This window comes from Chlorocebus sabaeus, chromosome X (assembly GCF_047675955.1).
Source record: "Chlorocebus sabaeus isolate Y175 chromosome X, mChlSab1.0.hap1, whole genome shotgun sequence".
Lineage (NCBI taxonomy): Eukaryota > Metazoa > Chordata > Mammalia > Primates > Cercopithecidae > Chlorocebus > Chlorocebus sabaeus.
The window spans coordinates 149,604,718-149,618,268 of record NC_132933.1 but is presented as its reverse complement, the minus strand read 5'-3'; the positions used below and the strand labels follow the sequence as shown (position 1 = coordinate 149,618,268).

General features: G+C 39.8%; 1 long non-coding RNA gene across 1 annotated transcript; it reads left to right on the top strand.

The window, feature by feature from the left end:
* The first annotated feature begins 308 nt into the window (after positions 1 to 308).
* Positions 309 to 13,106, top strand: LOC119619998 (uncharacterized). Its single transcript, XR_005236405.2, has 3 exons — positions 309 to 407; positions 775 to 850; positions 12,605 to 13,106. It is a non-coding gene; the product is annotated as an uncharacterized lncRNA (long non-coding RNA).
* The last annotated feature ends 445 nt before the right edge of the window (positions 13,107 to 13,551 follow it).

Below are 13,551 nucleotides of genomic sequence, written 5' to 3'. Positions count from 1 at the left end.
CAAATTCAATGTCAACTCCTTACATCTGCCCCACATCCCTTTCTGATTCAAGGCCACTCAGCTGATTCCTGCAGAAACTTCCATTCCAAGGTGGCTTTCCACCTTTCAGTGGTACCTCTGTAGCTGCCCCGAATCACTGCACCATGAAAAATCTCCTTAAATAAAACCAGCCTCTGAACGCACTCGACAAGGTCCTGCGTGTTGAAGCCTGCAATCTGCAAAACTGCACCATCTTTCTAAAGCTGCCTGGTGCTTGCATTTTGAGAGGAGGATGAAGTTAATTATTGAAGGTGGAAAATAAATATCACAGAGCAGCTGGACATGGGGGAGCTTGCAGCATCAGCAATTCGTGGACACTCACCCTGCTACCCAAACAGAAAAGGGACCGCTGGAGACTTGAACAGAAGGTTGAGTATTTATAAGAAATGCCTGTGCGGCACTCCGGGGCCACCAGTAAATATTTCAGAGGCTGGCGTATTTTCCATAACGGATGACTGTTTGGGTGGGCAGGAAGTGGAGTCGCTATGAGTAGTCAGAATAACATTCCAGGACTGTAAATGCTTAATGACCGTGTGTGCGTGGGCACACACACACACTCTCACACACACACACACACAGAAAGCGCCACCTTCCTCAAAGACAGGAAGTCCTTCATTGTTGAAGGAACCAAAATAAAATGACTTGTGGTTTTCCCCATGTCCTCTTGTGTTGTAAATAAATACCTTCATAGAGATTCTGTTTCTCCAAACCCTATTTATTCCCCATTCCTTGCAGAAAAATGCTGGTACATTTTTACCCCAGGAGGCACAGTCACCCCAGAGCCACATAGCAATGGATATTTAAGAATAAGGTAAGGTTGAGTATTTTTACTTTTATTTTTTATTTTTTTGAGACAGGGTCTCCCTCTGTTGCCTAGGCTGAAGTGCAGTGGTGTGATCTTGGCTCACGGCATTAATCTCCCGGGTACAAGCAACCCTCCCACCTTAAGCTCCCAGGTAGCTGGGACTACAGGCATGGACCACTTGCCTGGCTAATTTTTCTTGGGTTTTGCCATGTTACCCTGGCTGCTCTCGAACTCCTGAACTCAAGCATTCCACTGGCCTCAGCCTCCCGAAGTGCTGGGATTACAGGCATGAGCCACCACACCTGGCCTCTTATTTGTAATTTTTACAGGGTTTTTTTTTATTTTTATAGATTTAGGGGATACCAGCACAGTTTTGTTACATGGAGAGATTGCAGAGTGCTGAAGTCCGGGCTTTTACTGTAACTATTACTCAAATAGTGTACATTGTATCCACTAGGTAATTTATCATCCCTCACCTTCCTCCCCCCTCCCTCCTTTCCCAGTCTCCAATGTCTGTTATTCCACTGTCTATGTCCATGTCTACACAGCATTTAGCTCCCACTTATAAGTGAGAACATGGGGTGTTTGTCTTCCTGTTTTTGAGTTGTTTCACTTAGGATAATGTCCTCCAGTTCTATCCATGTTGCTGCAAAAGTCATGATTTTGTTCTTTTGGGGGGCTGTGTGATATTCCATGGTGATATGGTTTGGCTGTGTCCCCACACAAATCTCATCTTGAATTGCAGCTTCCATAATTCCCACATGTTGTGGGAGGGACCCAGTGGGAGACACTTGAATCATGGGGGTGGTCCCCCTCATAACGTTCATATGGTAGTGAATAAGTCTTATGAGATCTGACTTTTTTTTAAATTATACTTTAAGTTCTAGGGTACATGTGCACAACATGCAGGTTTGATACATAGGTACACATGTGCCATGCTGGTTTGCTGCACTCATCAACTCATCATTTACATTAGGTAGTTCTCCTAATGCTGTCCCTCCCCCAGACACCCACCCCCCAACAGGCCCCGGTGTGTGGTGTTCCCCGCCCTGTGTCCAAGTGTTCTCATTATTCAATTCCCACCTATTAGTGAGAACATGTGGTGTCTGGTTTTCTGTCCTTGTGATAGTTTGCTGAGAATGATGGTTTCCAGCTTCATCCATGTCCCTGCAAAGGACATGAACTCATCCTTTTTTATGGCTGCATAGTATTCCATGGTATATATGTGCCACATTTCTTAATCCAGTCTATCACTGATGGACGTTTGGGTTGGTTCCAAGTCTTTGCTATTGTGAATAGTGCCACAATAAACATACCTGTGCATGTGTCTTTATAGTAGCATAATTTATAATCCTTTGGGTATATACCCAGTGATGGGATTGCTGGTCAAATGGTATTTCTGGTTCTAGATCCTTGAGGAATCTCCACACTGTCTTCCACAATGGTTGAACTAATTTACACTCTCACCAACAGTGTAAAAGTGTTCGTATTTCTCCACATGCTCTCTAACATCTGTTGTTTCCTGACTTTTTAATGATTACCAGTCTAACTGGCGTGAGATGGTATCTCATTGTGGTTTTGATTTGCATTTCTCTGATGACCAGTGATGATGAGCATTTTTTCATGTGTCTGTTGGCTGCATAGATGTCTTCTTTTGAGAAGGGTCTGTTCATATCCTTTGCCCAATTTTGATGGGGTTGTTTGTTTTTTTCTTGTAAATTTGTTTGAGTTCTTTGTAGATTCTGGATATTAGCCCTTTGTCAGATGGGTAGATTGCAAAAATTGTCTCCCATTCTATAGGTTGCCTGTTCACTCGGATTGTAGTTTCTTTTGCCGTGCAGAAGCTCTTTAGTTTAATAAGATCCCATTTGTCTATTTTGGCTCTTGTTGCCATTGCTTTTGGTGTTTTAGTCATGAAGTCCTTGCCCATGCCTATGTCCTGAATGGTATTGCCTAGGTTTTCTTCTAGGGTATTTACGGTTTTAGGTCTAACATTTAATCCAACTTGAATTAATTTTCTTATAAGGTGTAAGGAAGGGATCCAGTTTCAGCTTTCTACATATGGCTAGCCAGTTTTCCCAGCACCATTTATTAAATAGGGAATCCCTTCCCCATTTCTTGTTTTTGTCAGGTTTGTCAAAGATCAGATAGTTGTAGATGTGTGGTGTTATTTCTGAGGCCTCTGTTCTGTTCCATTGGTCTATATCTCAGTTTTGGTACCAATATCATGCTCTTTTGGTTACTGTAGCCTTGTAGTATAGTTTGAAGTCAGGTAGCATGGTGCCTCCAGTTTTGTTCTTTTTGCTTAGTGTGAACAATGCGGGCTTTTTTTTTTTTAGTTCCATATGAACTTTAAAGTGTTTTTTTCCAATTCTGTGAAGAAAGTCATTGGTAGCTTGATGGAGATGGCATTGAATCTATAAATTACCTTGGGCAGTATGGCCATTTTCACGATATTGATTCTTCCTATCCAGGAGTATGGAATATTCTTCCATTTGTTTGTGTCCTCTTTTATTTCCTTGAGCAGTGGTTTGTAGTTCTCCTTGAAGAGATCCTTCGCATTCCTTGTAAGTTGGATTCCTAGGTATTTTATTCTCTTTGTAGCAATTGTGAATGGGAGTTCACTCATGATTTAGCTCTCTGTTAAAGGTGTATAGGAATGCTTGTGATTTTTGCACAATTGATTTTGTATCCTGAGACTTTGGCAAAAACTGGAAGCATTCCCTTTGAAAACCAGCACAAGATAAGGATGCCCTCTCTCTTATTCAACATAGTGTTGAAAGTTCTGGTCAGGGCAATTAGGCAAGAGAAGGAAATAATGGGTATTGAATTAGGAAAAGAGGAAGTCAAATTGTCCCTGTTTGCAGATGATATGACTGTATATTTAGAAAACCCCATCGTCTCAGCCCAAAATCTCCTTAAGCTGATAAGCAACTTCAGCAAGATCTGATGGTTTTATAAGGGGTTTCCCCTTTCGCTTGGTTCTCATTCTCCCTTGCCTGCCGCCATGTAAGATGTCCCCTGCTCTTCTGCCGTGATTGTGAGGCCTCCCCAGCCACGTGGAACTGTGAGTCCATTAAAACTTCTTTCTTTTATAAATTACCCAGTCTTGGGTTTGTCTTTATCAGCAGCATGAGACCAGATTAATACACATGGTGTGTATATATATCGCATTTTCTTTATCCATTCATGTACTGATGGACACGTAGGTTGATTCCATATCTTTGCTATTGTGAATAGTGCTACAATAAGCATATGGGTGCAGGTATCTTTTTGGTAGAATGATTTGTTTTCCTTTGGGTAGCTATCCAGTAAGTGGGATTGCTGGATGAGTTGGTAGTTCTGATGAGCAGACTTTCTAAACCTAATAAAACCAAGTTTTTCCTGAGAAAGCAGTCCCATTGCTACAGATGGCAGGATTCCCCCCTTCCTGTGTACATGGCCCAGTTCTGGTCTTCTTTCCAAATATATGAGAGATGGAAAGCTTTTCTCCACCCACTCAGTGATGTCAAGAGTCAAATCCCTAGGTAAAATTAGCTGCCCGTGAACTGTGTTGATGAGCATTTTAGGAACCTCCAATGGTGCAGTGGCATCAGGAGCCTGCCAGATGGGGAATGAGAAGGTTTCTTCCCAGAAGAATTTCCAATCAGCTGGGTATTGACAGGCTACAGCATTTAGTCCCATGGATGGCTTGAGTTGCTTCATCCAAACAAATGTTGGAGAGAAGTTCATTCTCACCTGTTGTGTAGAAGATCACTCTCCACTTCCAAGTCTCTGGTTGTCATTAAAGACCCATCAAGTCTGCTGTGCACCTCAGAGCCAGATTCCAAAATGCCCTCAAGCCACCTTCAAGCTTTCTGCCCACAGCTCTGTAACCAATCTGGGGCACGTGTACCGTCCACACCCAGCAAGTGAAAATGCCAGTTAAATAGGCAGGCATCTGACTTCAATAGGCATGAACTCTCTTTCCACAGGGCAGATAGGGAATGCAATGGAATGAAAGTTTAACTCACCTTCTCCTAATTTATATGTTTTGGAATCCCAATCTTTACTATCATGGTGCTATGATCTGGACATCTGTGTCATCCAAATTTCATGTGTTGAAATGTTCACCTCTAAGGTGATGGTGTTAGGAGGTGGTGCCTTTGGGAGTTAATGAGGTCATGAGGGTGGAGCCTCATGAATGGGATGAGTGCCCTTATAAAAAAGGACCCAGAGAGTTCCCTTGCCACTTCTACCATGTGAGGGCACAGCAAGAATATAGTGCCGTCTATGAACCAGGATGGACCTAGCACCATTTATGAACCAGGAAGCTGGTCCTCACCAGACACTAAATCTGCCACAACTTGATCTTGGACTTCCAGCCTCCAGAAATGGAAGGAATAAATTTATGTTGTTTATAAGCCACCCATTTTATGGTGTATTCATTATAGCAGCCTGTAAGGCTAAGACAGATGGTATTTGAAGATGGGGACTTTGAAAAACAGGTCATGAGAATGGAGCCCTCGTGATGGGATTAGTGCCCTTACAATTAGAGACATAACAGAGCTCGTTCCCCACCCTCTCTCTCTCTCACCACCATTTGCAGACACAGGAAGGTAGCCACCTGCAAACCAAAGGGAGAGTCCTTTCCAGACACTGGATCTGCTGGCACCCAGATCTTGGACTTCCAGCCTCCAGAACCATGAGAAATTGATGATTGTTGTTTTAGCCACTCAGTGTATTCTATTTTATTATAGAATCCCAAGTGGACAAAGGCAGGGAGGAATATTATCCTGTTTCTCCAATGGTTGTCATTAAAGACCCATCAAGCTTGCTGTGTGTCTCAGAGCTGGGTTCCAAAATACCCTCAAGCTGTCTTCAAGTTTTCTGCCCACAGCTCTGTAGCCAATTTGGGGCATGTGTACCATCCACACCATTCCATGCCCTGGAAGTTGGCATGGAAAACAAAAATTGCGTAACCTCCCTCATATGTGAAATCTAAAAAAGTCAAACTCATAGAAGTAGAGAGTAGAATGGTGGGTGTCAGAGGATGGGGGCATGTGGTGTATGTTGGTCAAAGGGTACAAAGTTTCAGTCAGACAGGAAGGATAAATTCTGGTGATCTATTGCACAACAAGATTAGTGTATTTGTTTGTTCTGACATTGCTATAAAGAACTATGTAAGACTGGGTAATTTATAAAGAAAAGAGGTGTAATTGGCTCATGGTGCTGCAGGCTGTACAGGAGGCATGGCTGGGGCAGCCTCAGGAAACATATAATCATGGCAGAAGATGAAGGGGAAGCAAGCATGTCTTACCATGGTGATGGAGGAGAGAGAGGAGTTAACGGGGAAGTGCCACACACTTTTAAACCATCAGATCTCATGAGAACTCCCTCACAATCACAAGGGGAGCAAGAAGGAAGTCCACTCCCATGATTCAATCACCTCTCACCAGGCACCTCCTCCAACACTGGGGATTACAATTTGACATGATATTTGGGTGGAATCACAGAACCTAACCATATCAGTGACTGTAGTTAATAATATATTGTATATTTTTTAATTGCTTTAAAAATTGGATTTCAAATGTTCTCACCATAAAGAAATGACAAATATGTGAAGTGATGATTATTTTAATTAGCCTGATTTGTTAATGCCACAATGTATAAATGTATAAAAAAATCATATTTTAACCCATAAATACATGTAATTATTATTTGTTAATTAAGAATAAAAATAAACTGAAAACTAAAAGTAGTAAGGGGAGTTCCCTCCATGAAGGATCAATGAGTACATGCCATAGATTTAATTTTGACAGCAGGAAACAAGAAGGTTGCAACAGTCCTAACATTGTGTGATAAATGGTTGCTGTTAACAATATGTTTATAATTTGCCTCAATAAGCTAGGACATAAGTTATAACCTATTAGGTAGGAGTATATTCATTCAGTGGCTCACTGCTATACTCATAAACAGCTTCATCCTACTTACCCAAGAAAGTTAGTTTTCAAGAAGACTGCTCATCTGAATAAATTTGGTTGCAAATACTAATTATTGAAATTAATGGATACCTACTGTGGCTGTCTATTGTTCTAAGTATTCAACACATATTCAAATGGATTTCATCAATGACTAAAGCAAGGCTCTATTAACCTATTTACAATCAAGAAGGCAGCCCACTGTGAGACTCACGATGGTGGCCCACTGAGAGACCTCTCCCCAGCCTCTGGTAACCATCATTCTACACTCTATCTCCATGAGATCCACTTTTTTGAGTTCCTACACAGGAGTAAAAATCTGCACTGTCTTCCAGTGACCGGCTTACTTCACTTAACATCATGACCTCCAGTTTCATCCACGTTTGAACAGTTTTAATCAACATGAAATTCAAAAGAAAGCAAAACAGTGGAAACAGAGGACTGCAGTCAATTGCCTTGATCAGAACCTGATCAAGGACTAGTCACCACTTTGGAAAACACCCTCTATGGAAATCCTCCTGCTGCTATTTGAGTTGCCAACACAACACATCAGTGTTGGCAGTTCTGGTATCTATGTCAATGATTGTACCTAGAGCAAACCTGTGGGTCTTTTGTCCCATCCCTGTCTTATCATTTACCTATTAAAATGCTATGGTGTTTTAAAACAAGAGTTGCTTTCCTGTTATATTTCTGTTTTACATTGCAGTTACAGCCTCAAGTATATGTTTGAAAATTATTTTTGCTCATTTTCAGTGGTTTTCATTACATTTTTGTAAAAGGAATGCTGTAAAACATTCACCATGGAAGAGAGTCTAACTCAGAAAATGATCCTTGGAGGCATTAACCTATTTACAACCAAGATGGCAGCCCACTGTGAGACCCACAAGACTCAAAGTGGGCTGCTATCTTGGTTGTAAATAGGTTAATGGAGCCTTGCTTTAGTCATTGATGAAACTCACTTGACTCTGATTTACAGGTGTATGTTGTTATTTGCGGCTTGCTGAATGGGGAGACACACAGAGGTTTAGAAAGTAGTCTGTGGACCACTACCTCTTTTTTATATAGTTATCACTTGCCCAAGTTATATTCTGATACCATTCTTTCAATTTTCTTAGATCTTCTCTTTTGTTCTTTTTAAAATTTTATTATTATTATTATTATTATTATTATTTTAGAGACAGGATCTTGCTCTGTTCATCTGGCTGGAGAGCAGTGGTGCAATCATGGCTCACTATAGACTCAAACTCCTGGGCCCAAGTCGTCCTCGTGCCTCAGCTTCCCAAGTAGCTGGGACTAGAGGCACATGCCATCAAACCCAGCTAAATTTTTTAGTTTTTTTGTAGACACAAAGTTGCACTGTGTTGCCCAGGCTAACCTCAAACTCCTGGCCTCAAGCAATCCTTCCACCTTAGCCTCCCAAAGTACTAGAATTTATAGGCATGAGCCACTGTGTTCAGTCTTAGATTTTCTTAAAGCTTGGAAATGTTTGATCTCTGTGTCTTATATTGTAATGTTTCAATTTTTTTAAGTCCCTGTGTGGATTTAATCTGCAACCCCACCATAATATGTTAAATCTTCACAGTGCCCTCATAAACTGGCTGCTCCTTCCTGAATTCCACCCATTTAGTCAGCTGAAACACAGAAAGCTTTGGTATATATAAAGAAAAAAAGGCAGGTCAGTCCCAGAATGACTCACAGTCTTGTTTGCTAATTAGATCATGATCTGAATGAGATTTGATGAGAGAGATAGCAGTCCTAACCAGTGGTTCTCAATGTCGAGGGAGCATTAGAAGCTTATGGAGGGCTTGTCAAAACACAGAATGCTGGGTCCCACTCCTTCTCATTTGGCGAGTCTAGGGAAGGATTCTATAATTTGCATTTCTAACAAATTCCCAGGTGATGAGGCTGGTCCAGGTACCACACTTTGAGAACCACTGGGAAGACTGAAGAAAGTAACATGGGAGTTTTTCTAAGACATTTTATTTGTAGCCAGTGAAGACATCTTATAGTCTTCTCCCTTTTGAAACTTTGTGTGCAGACAAGTAGGACCTGAAAGACTTACCCAACAACAACTGTCTTGGACTATGTGTTATAGGACCACAGAGTCTATATGCCCACTGTGCAGTAACAAACTAATACACTGAGACAGCAGGGTTTGCAGCAGAGAAAGAGCTTAATTTTTGCAGGACACTGAGTGAGAAAAATGGGAGAAGACCCTCAAATCTGTCTCCCTGTGGAATCCTGAGCTGTAGTTTTTAAAGGGATTGTAGAGGATAAGGAGCTGGAAAATTGGGGTCATTGACTGCTTTGGGTAAGGAGGATGAAGTCATCAGGATATGGAAACTGCATTCTTTGGTGAGTTAGCTTCTTGTGGTGTCCTTCAGACCAGCTGGCATCAGTAGTTTCATCAGTATGCAGGGCCTGAAAGAATATCTCAGAGGGAAAACTTGTTTCATAATGTCGAAGTTGTTATCTACAAAGTAGTTAAGGGAACTCTAATCAAAGGTCTATGTGATTCTAGGACAAGAGGCACCAAACAACTATGACGAAGCAGGTCAGGGAGCAAGCTGACCTCAGCATGAGTGTTGAGTGTGCTGTGAGCTTGGTTTATTTTCATTTCTCACCCTTCTTTTTTCCCTGATAAATTTTATAAAGTTTGTAGGGATGATTTCACATGTGTGTTGATAGTTCAAGATGTAGCTCTGCCCTACTATGAAAAGTGCAGAAATCCTTCTCACAAAGATCATAGAATGAGTAAAGGTTTGGAAAAGCAGATTCAAGGGAAGTTATCTTTCAAGAATGAAACTAGGTGGTCATCAAGACAAGACCATATAACAGGTCCAGATAACCACATGTGGTCTAAGGAACATGATATATTACCTGTTCTTGGTTCTTCTATCACCAGGACATAATTTAGGGACCAAGCTTTAGAAAATTTAGCACAAAAATTTAAGGAGGGAGGAAGGGAGTAATATATTAACAAATTGGAAATAAACTGAAATTTTATCTTTCAGAGAGATGTGCAGAAATGATGCACTCCAGGGTATAGACCAGATATGGCCAACAATTTGGGAGTGAGCTCATGAAGAGAACACATTAGTTAATTATGAGAAAATTGCTATCAATTGCACACAGAATGCTGAGCTAAAATGATGGTAACCTGTGTGTAAAATGTATAAAAATTAGTGTGCAGGCACTGATTTGAAGTATGCAGAATGAACCTTTTTTTCCCTACAACTTGGCCTGAGATCCCACCTTGCTTGATTTATGTTTCTCCCCTACCCGACCCCGGCTGGTTTCACCAACATTCCTACAGGTTTCTTGGGAGCTCTTCCTCTCAGGGTCTACTTCTGTGGAATCATACATAAATCACATGGATATAACAAGGCTTACAAATAGAATGAGAGGGAATCTAAGTGTTTTTAAAAAATATAATTGTATTTTTAATTCTTTTAAGGAATGAAATTTAAAACTGATGAAAATTGGGTTTTGCTTTAGCTTTTAAGATGGATGTATTGAATACTCAGATTCCTATTTTTCTCTGGGAATTTTACCCATGGGAGGCATCTAATGCTGGCCTTGCACCAGCAAGAACTGCATATTTATTCTAATTTTAGTCCAGGATCTGCAGAAGCACAAGCCTTGCCATGGTGCTTCCTCAAAGGATGTCAACTGAATAAACAAAACAGTTTGACTCAACATTGCACCTTTCCACTGTACAAAGCATTCTTCACTCCACTGTGGCTCCAATAGCAGGAGAAAGAACTAATACTCAATTCTAGAACCTTGCTCTTTCTTTTGTCCACCCACATGGCCCATTGATGGAGGAAGCCAGGCACCCAAAGTTCTGCTTATACAGAAGGAACAGACAAAGAAGTTTTAGAGACCTAAAGAGAAGAGTCTTCATACCCATACTTCTTAGAAAATAATTAATGTTTCCCTTTTGTCTCAGCAAAGAAGATGACATTATACTTTTTTTTTTAAGAAAGGGAATATTTTAGATTTAACAAAATTTAGTTTTTCATAGTTTAGCTTGATTGGTACATATTTTTTAATAGACTTTATTTTCTAGAGCAGTTTTAAGCTCATAGCAAAACTGAACACAAGGTACAAAGAGTTCCCCAGAACCCCTGTCCCTATAAATGTATAGCTTTCCTCAACATCAATTTATCAACAATGGAATATTATTCAGTGCTAAAAAGAAATGAACTCCTGAGCCATGAAAAGTTATGTATCTTTGTTGTACCAATATCTATATCTATCTTGAAACATATAAAACATATAAAACATATCTAGAAATATATTGAAGTTATATATATAATATTAGAATGGAATATATGTTGGAATGAAATATTTTCTATATATTTATATATAAATATATAAAATATATGTATATAAATTTTTATATAAATATATATTTACATATAATATATAAATTTATATAAAATAAATATCATATATAACCTATATTTATATATTTTACATAATATATTTACATATTAAATATGAATATCATATATAATATAAATATATATATAACCTATATTTGCCCAATGGAATACATGAATATATGTTTAAAAAGTATGTTATGAGTATCTGCTATGGTTTGAATGTGTCTCCTAAAAAGCATATGTTGTAAACTTAATTCTTAATGCAACAGTGTTGGGAGGTGGGGACTTTTGGGAGGTGTTTAGGTGATGAGAACGCCACTCTCATGAATGGATTATAAAAGCCTTTGAGGTTGTGAGTTTGATCTCTTGTTCTCTCTCACCATGTGATGCCTTCTCCATGGGAGGAGACAGCAAGAAGGCCCTCACCAGATGCAACCCCTTGATTTTAGACTTCCCAGCCTCCAGAACCATGACTGAAATAAATTTCTGCTCATTTTCAATTATCCAGTCTGTGGTATTCTTTTATATCAGCACAGAATGGACTAAAATGTTATCTCTTGGTTGACATACCCCTTAATCATGGTTCTCATCTTTTCCAGCCAGGCAAAATGACACTTTCAGCCATGAAGAAATGTTCCCTATCTTTCCATCTTCTCAATTCAAGGACCTCGATTTTCCTGCTAATTATTCTAGCAGATTTTCAATGCCCTCTCAGCAAAAGCAATACATTTTCTGGCCCTATATTTTGCAGAAATCACCTCATAAATTATTCAATGCACAATTAAACAAAAACTTTATTTCTGCATTGCTCAATATATATATATGTATATATTGAGCCAGTTAAAATTGTGCATTCAGAGTACATTGTCTGGAAGGTCATCCACGTTGTTGCTTTTCATTATGACTGACATGCAGGAACCACACCAGAAATCCTAAAGGTGATAATAATTATCATTCACTATGGAATAAACCTAAAACATTGTTGAGATTTGTTGTTTACAGGCAAGAGTGCAAAACTCAGCTTCACCTCTTCCTAGAAGTGCCACCTAAAACTAGTTCCCTTCTCTCCCTCAACTTGGGCTTGGGGCCATGTAGTGCATACACACCTCTGGGGTTTTCTGAAAGACTGTAGACTTCAGTGCAAAATGCCCAGCCCAGTGCCTAGCTCAAGATACTCAGTCAAGAGTCATTAATATTCTAAGTAATGTTAAGGAAAATATCAGAAAATACACACTAAAATATGGTTAAGGAAAATTCCAGAATGGAGCCACTTTATTTGGCCCAACAGAGACATGACATGTTTAGAAGTCTTCTGTTTGCATGAACTATTGGGAAAGCAGCTACAAGTTGATGTCGGATCCTGTTTAAATGCTGAAGTACATATACTAATTCTGCTGTTTCTGTGTCAGACTCTCTGCAGGAGGATCAAGGAGTAATAAAAAGAGCAGAATATCTGCAGCTGCCAAGACCTCAGCTCTAATTCTAGATTTGCAGCCCATGGCTGCACAATAGGCACAAGAATGAACCAATATCACCACCAAGGAAAGTGGCACAGCTGAGCTATACCCACATCTGACTCCAAGGGACCAACTTTTGACAGCTATTCACATCATCTGCTTTCTGTGAGTCCCAATTCGCACATGGAAAACGGACAAATACTATCTGCTTCATCAGGCATTCCTGGGAACCTAGAGGAAGCACTAGTCAATATCATTCACTTAGCATACTGGAGTTATCTTTCCATTTTCTTAATTCAAGAACCCTTGCTCTTTTTGCCAATTATCTTAGTAGTTTTTCAATGGTCTCCTCAAAAGCAATATATTTTGTAGCCTTATCTTTTGCAGAAATCACCTTATAAATTGTTTGATGTACAATTAAACAAAAAACTTTATTTCTGCATTACTCAAAGAATATATATTTCTTTTTTTTTTTTTAATTTATTTATTATTATTAAACTTCAAGTTGTAGAGTACATGTGCACAACGTGCAGGTTTGCTACGTATGTATACTTGTGCCATGTTGGTGTGCTGCACCCATCAACTCGTCATTTACATCAGGTATAACTCCCAATGCAATCCCTCCCCCCCCCCCCTCCCCATGATAGGCCCCGGTGTGTGATGTTCCCCTTCCCGAGTCCAAGTGATCTCATTGTTCAGTTCCCACCTACGAGTGAGAACATGCGGTGTTTGGTTTTCTGTTCTTGTGATAGTTTGCTAAGAATGATGGTTTCCAGCTGCATCCATGTCCCTACAAAGGACACAAACTCATCCTTTTTTATGGCTGCATAGTATTCCATGGTGTATATGTGCCACATTTTCTTAATCCAATCTGTCACTGATGGACATTTGGGTTGATT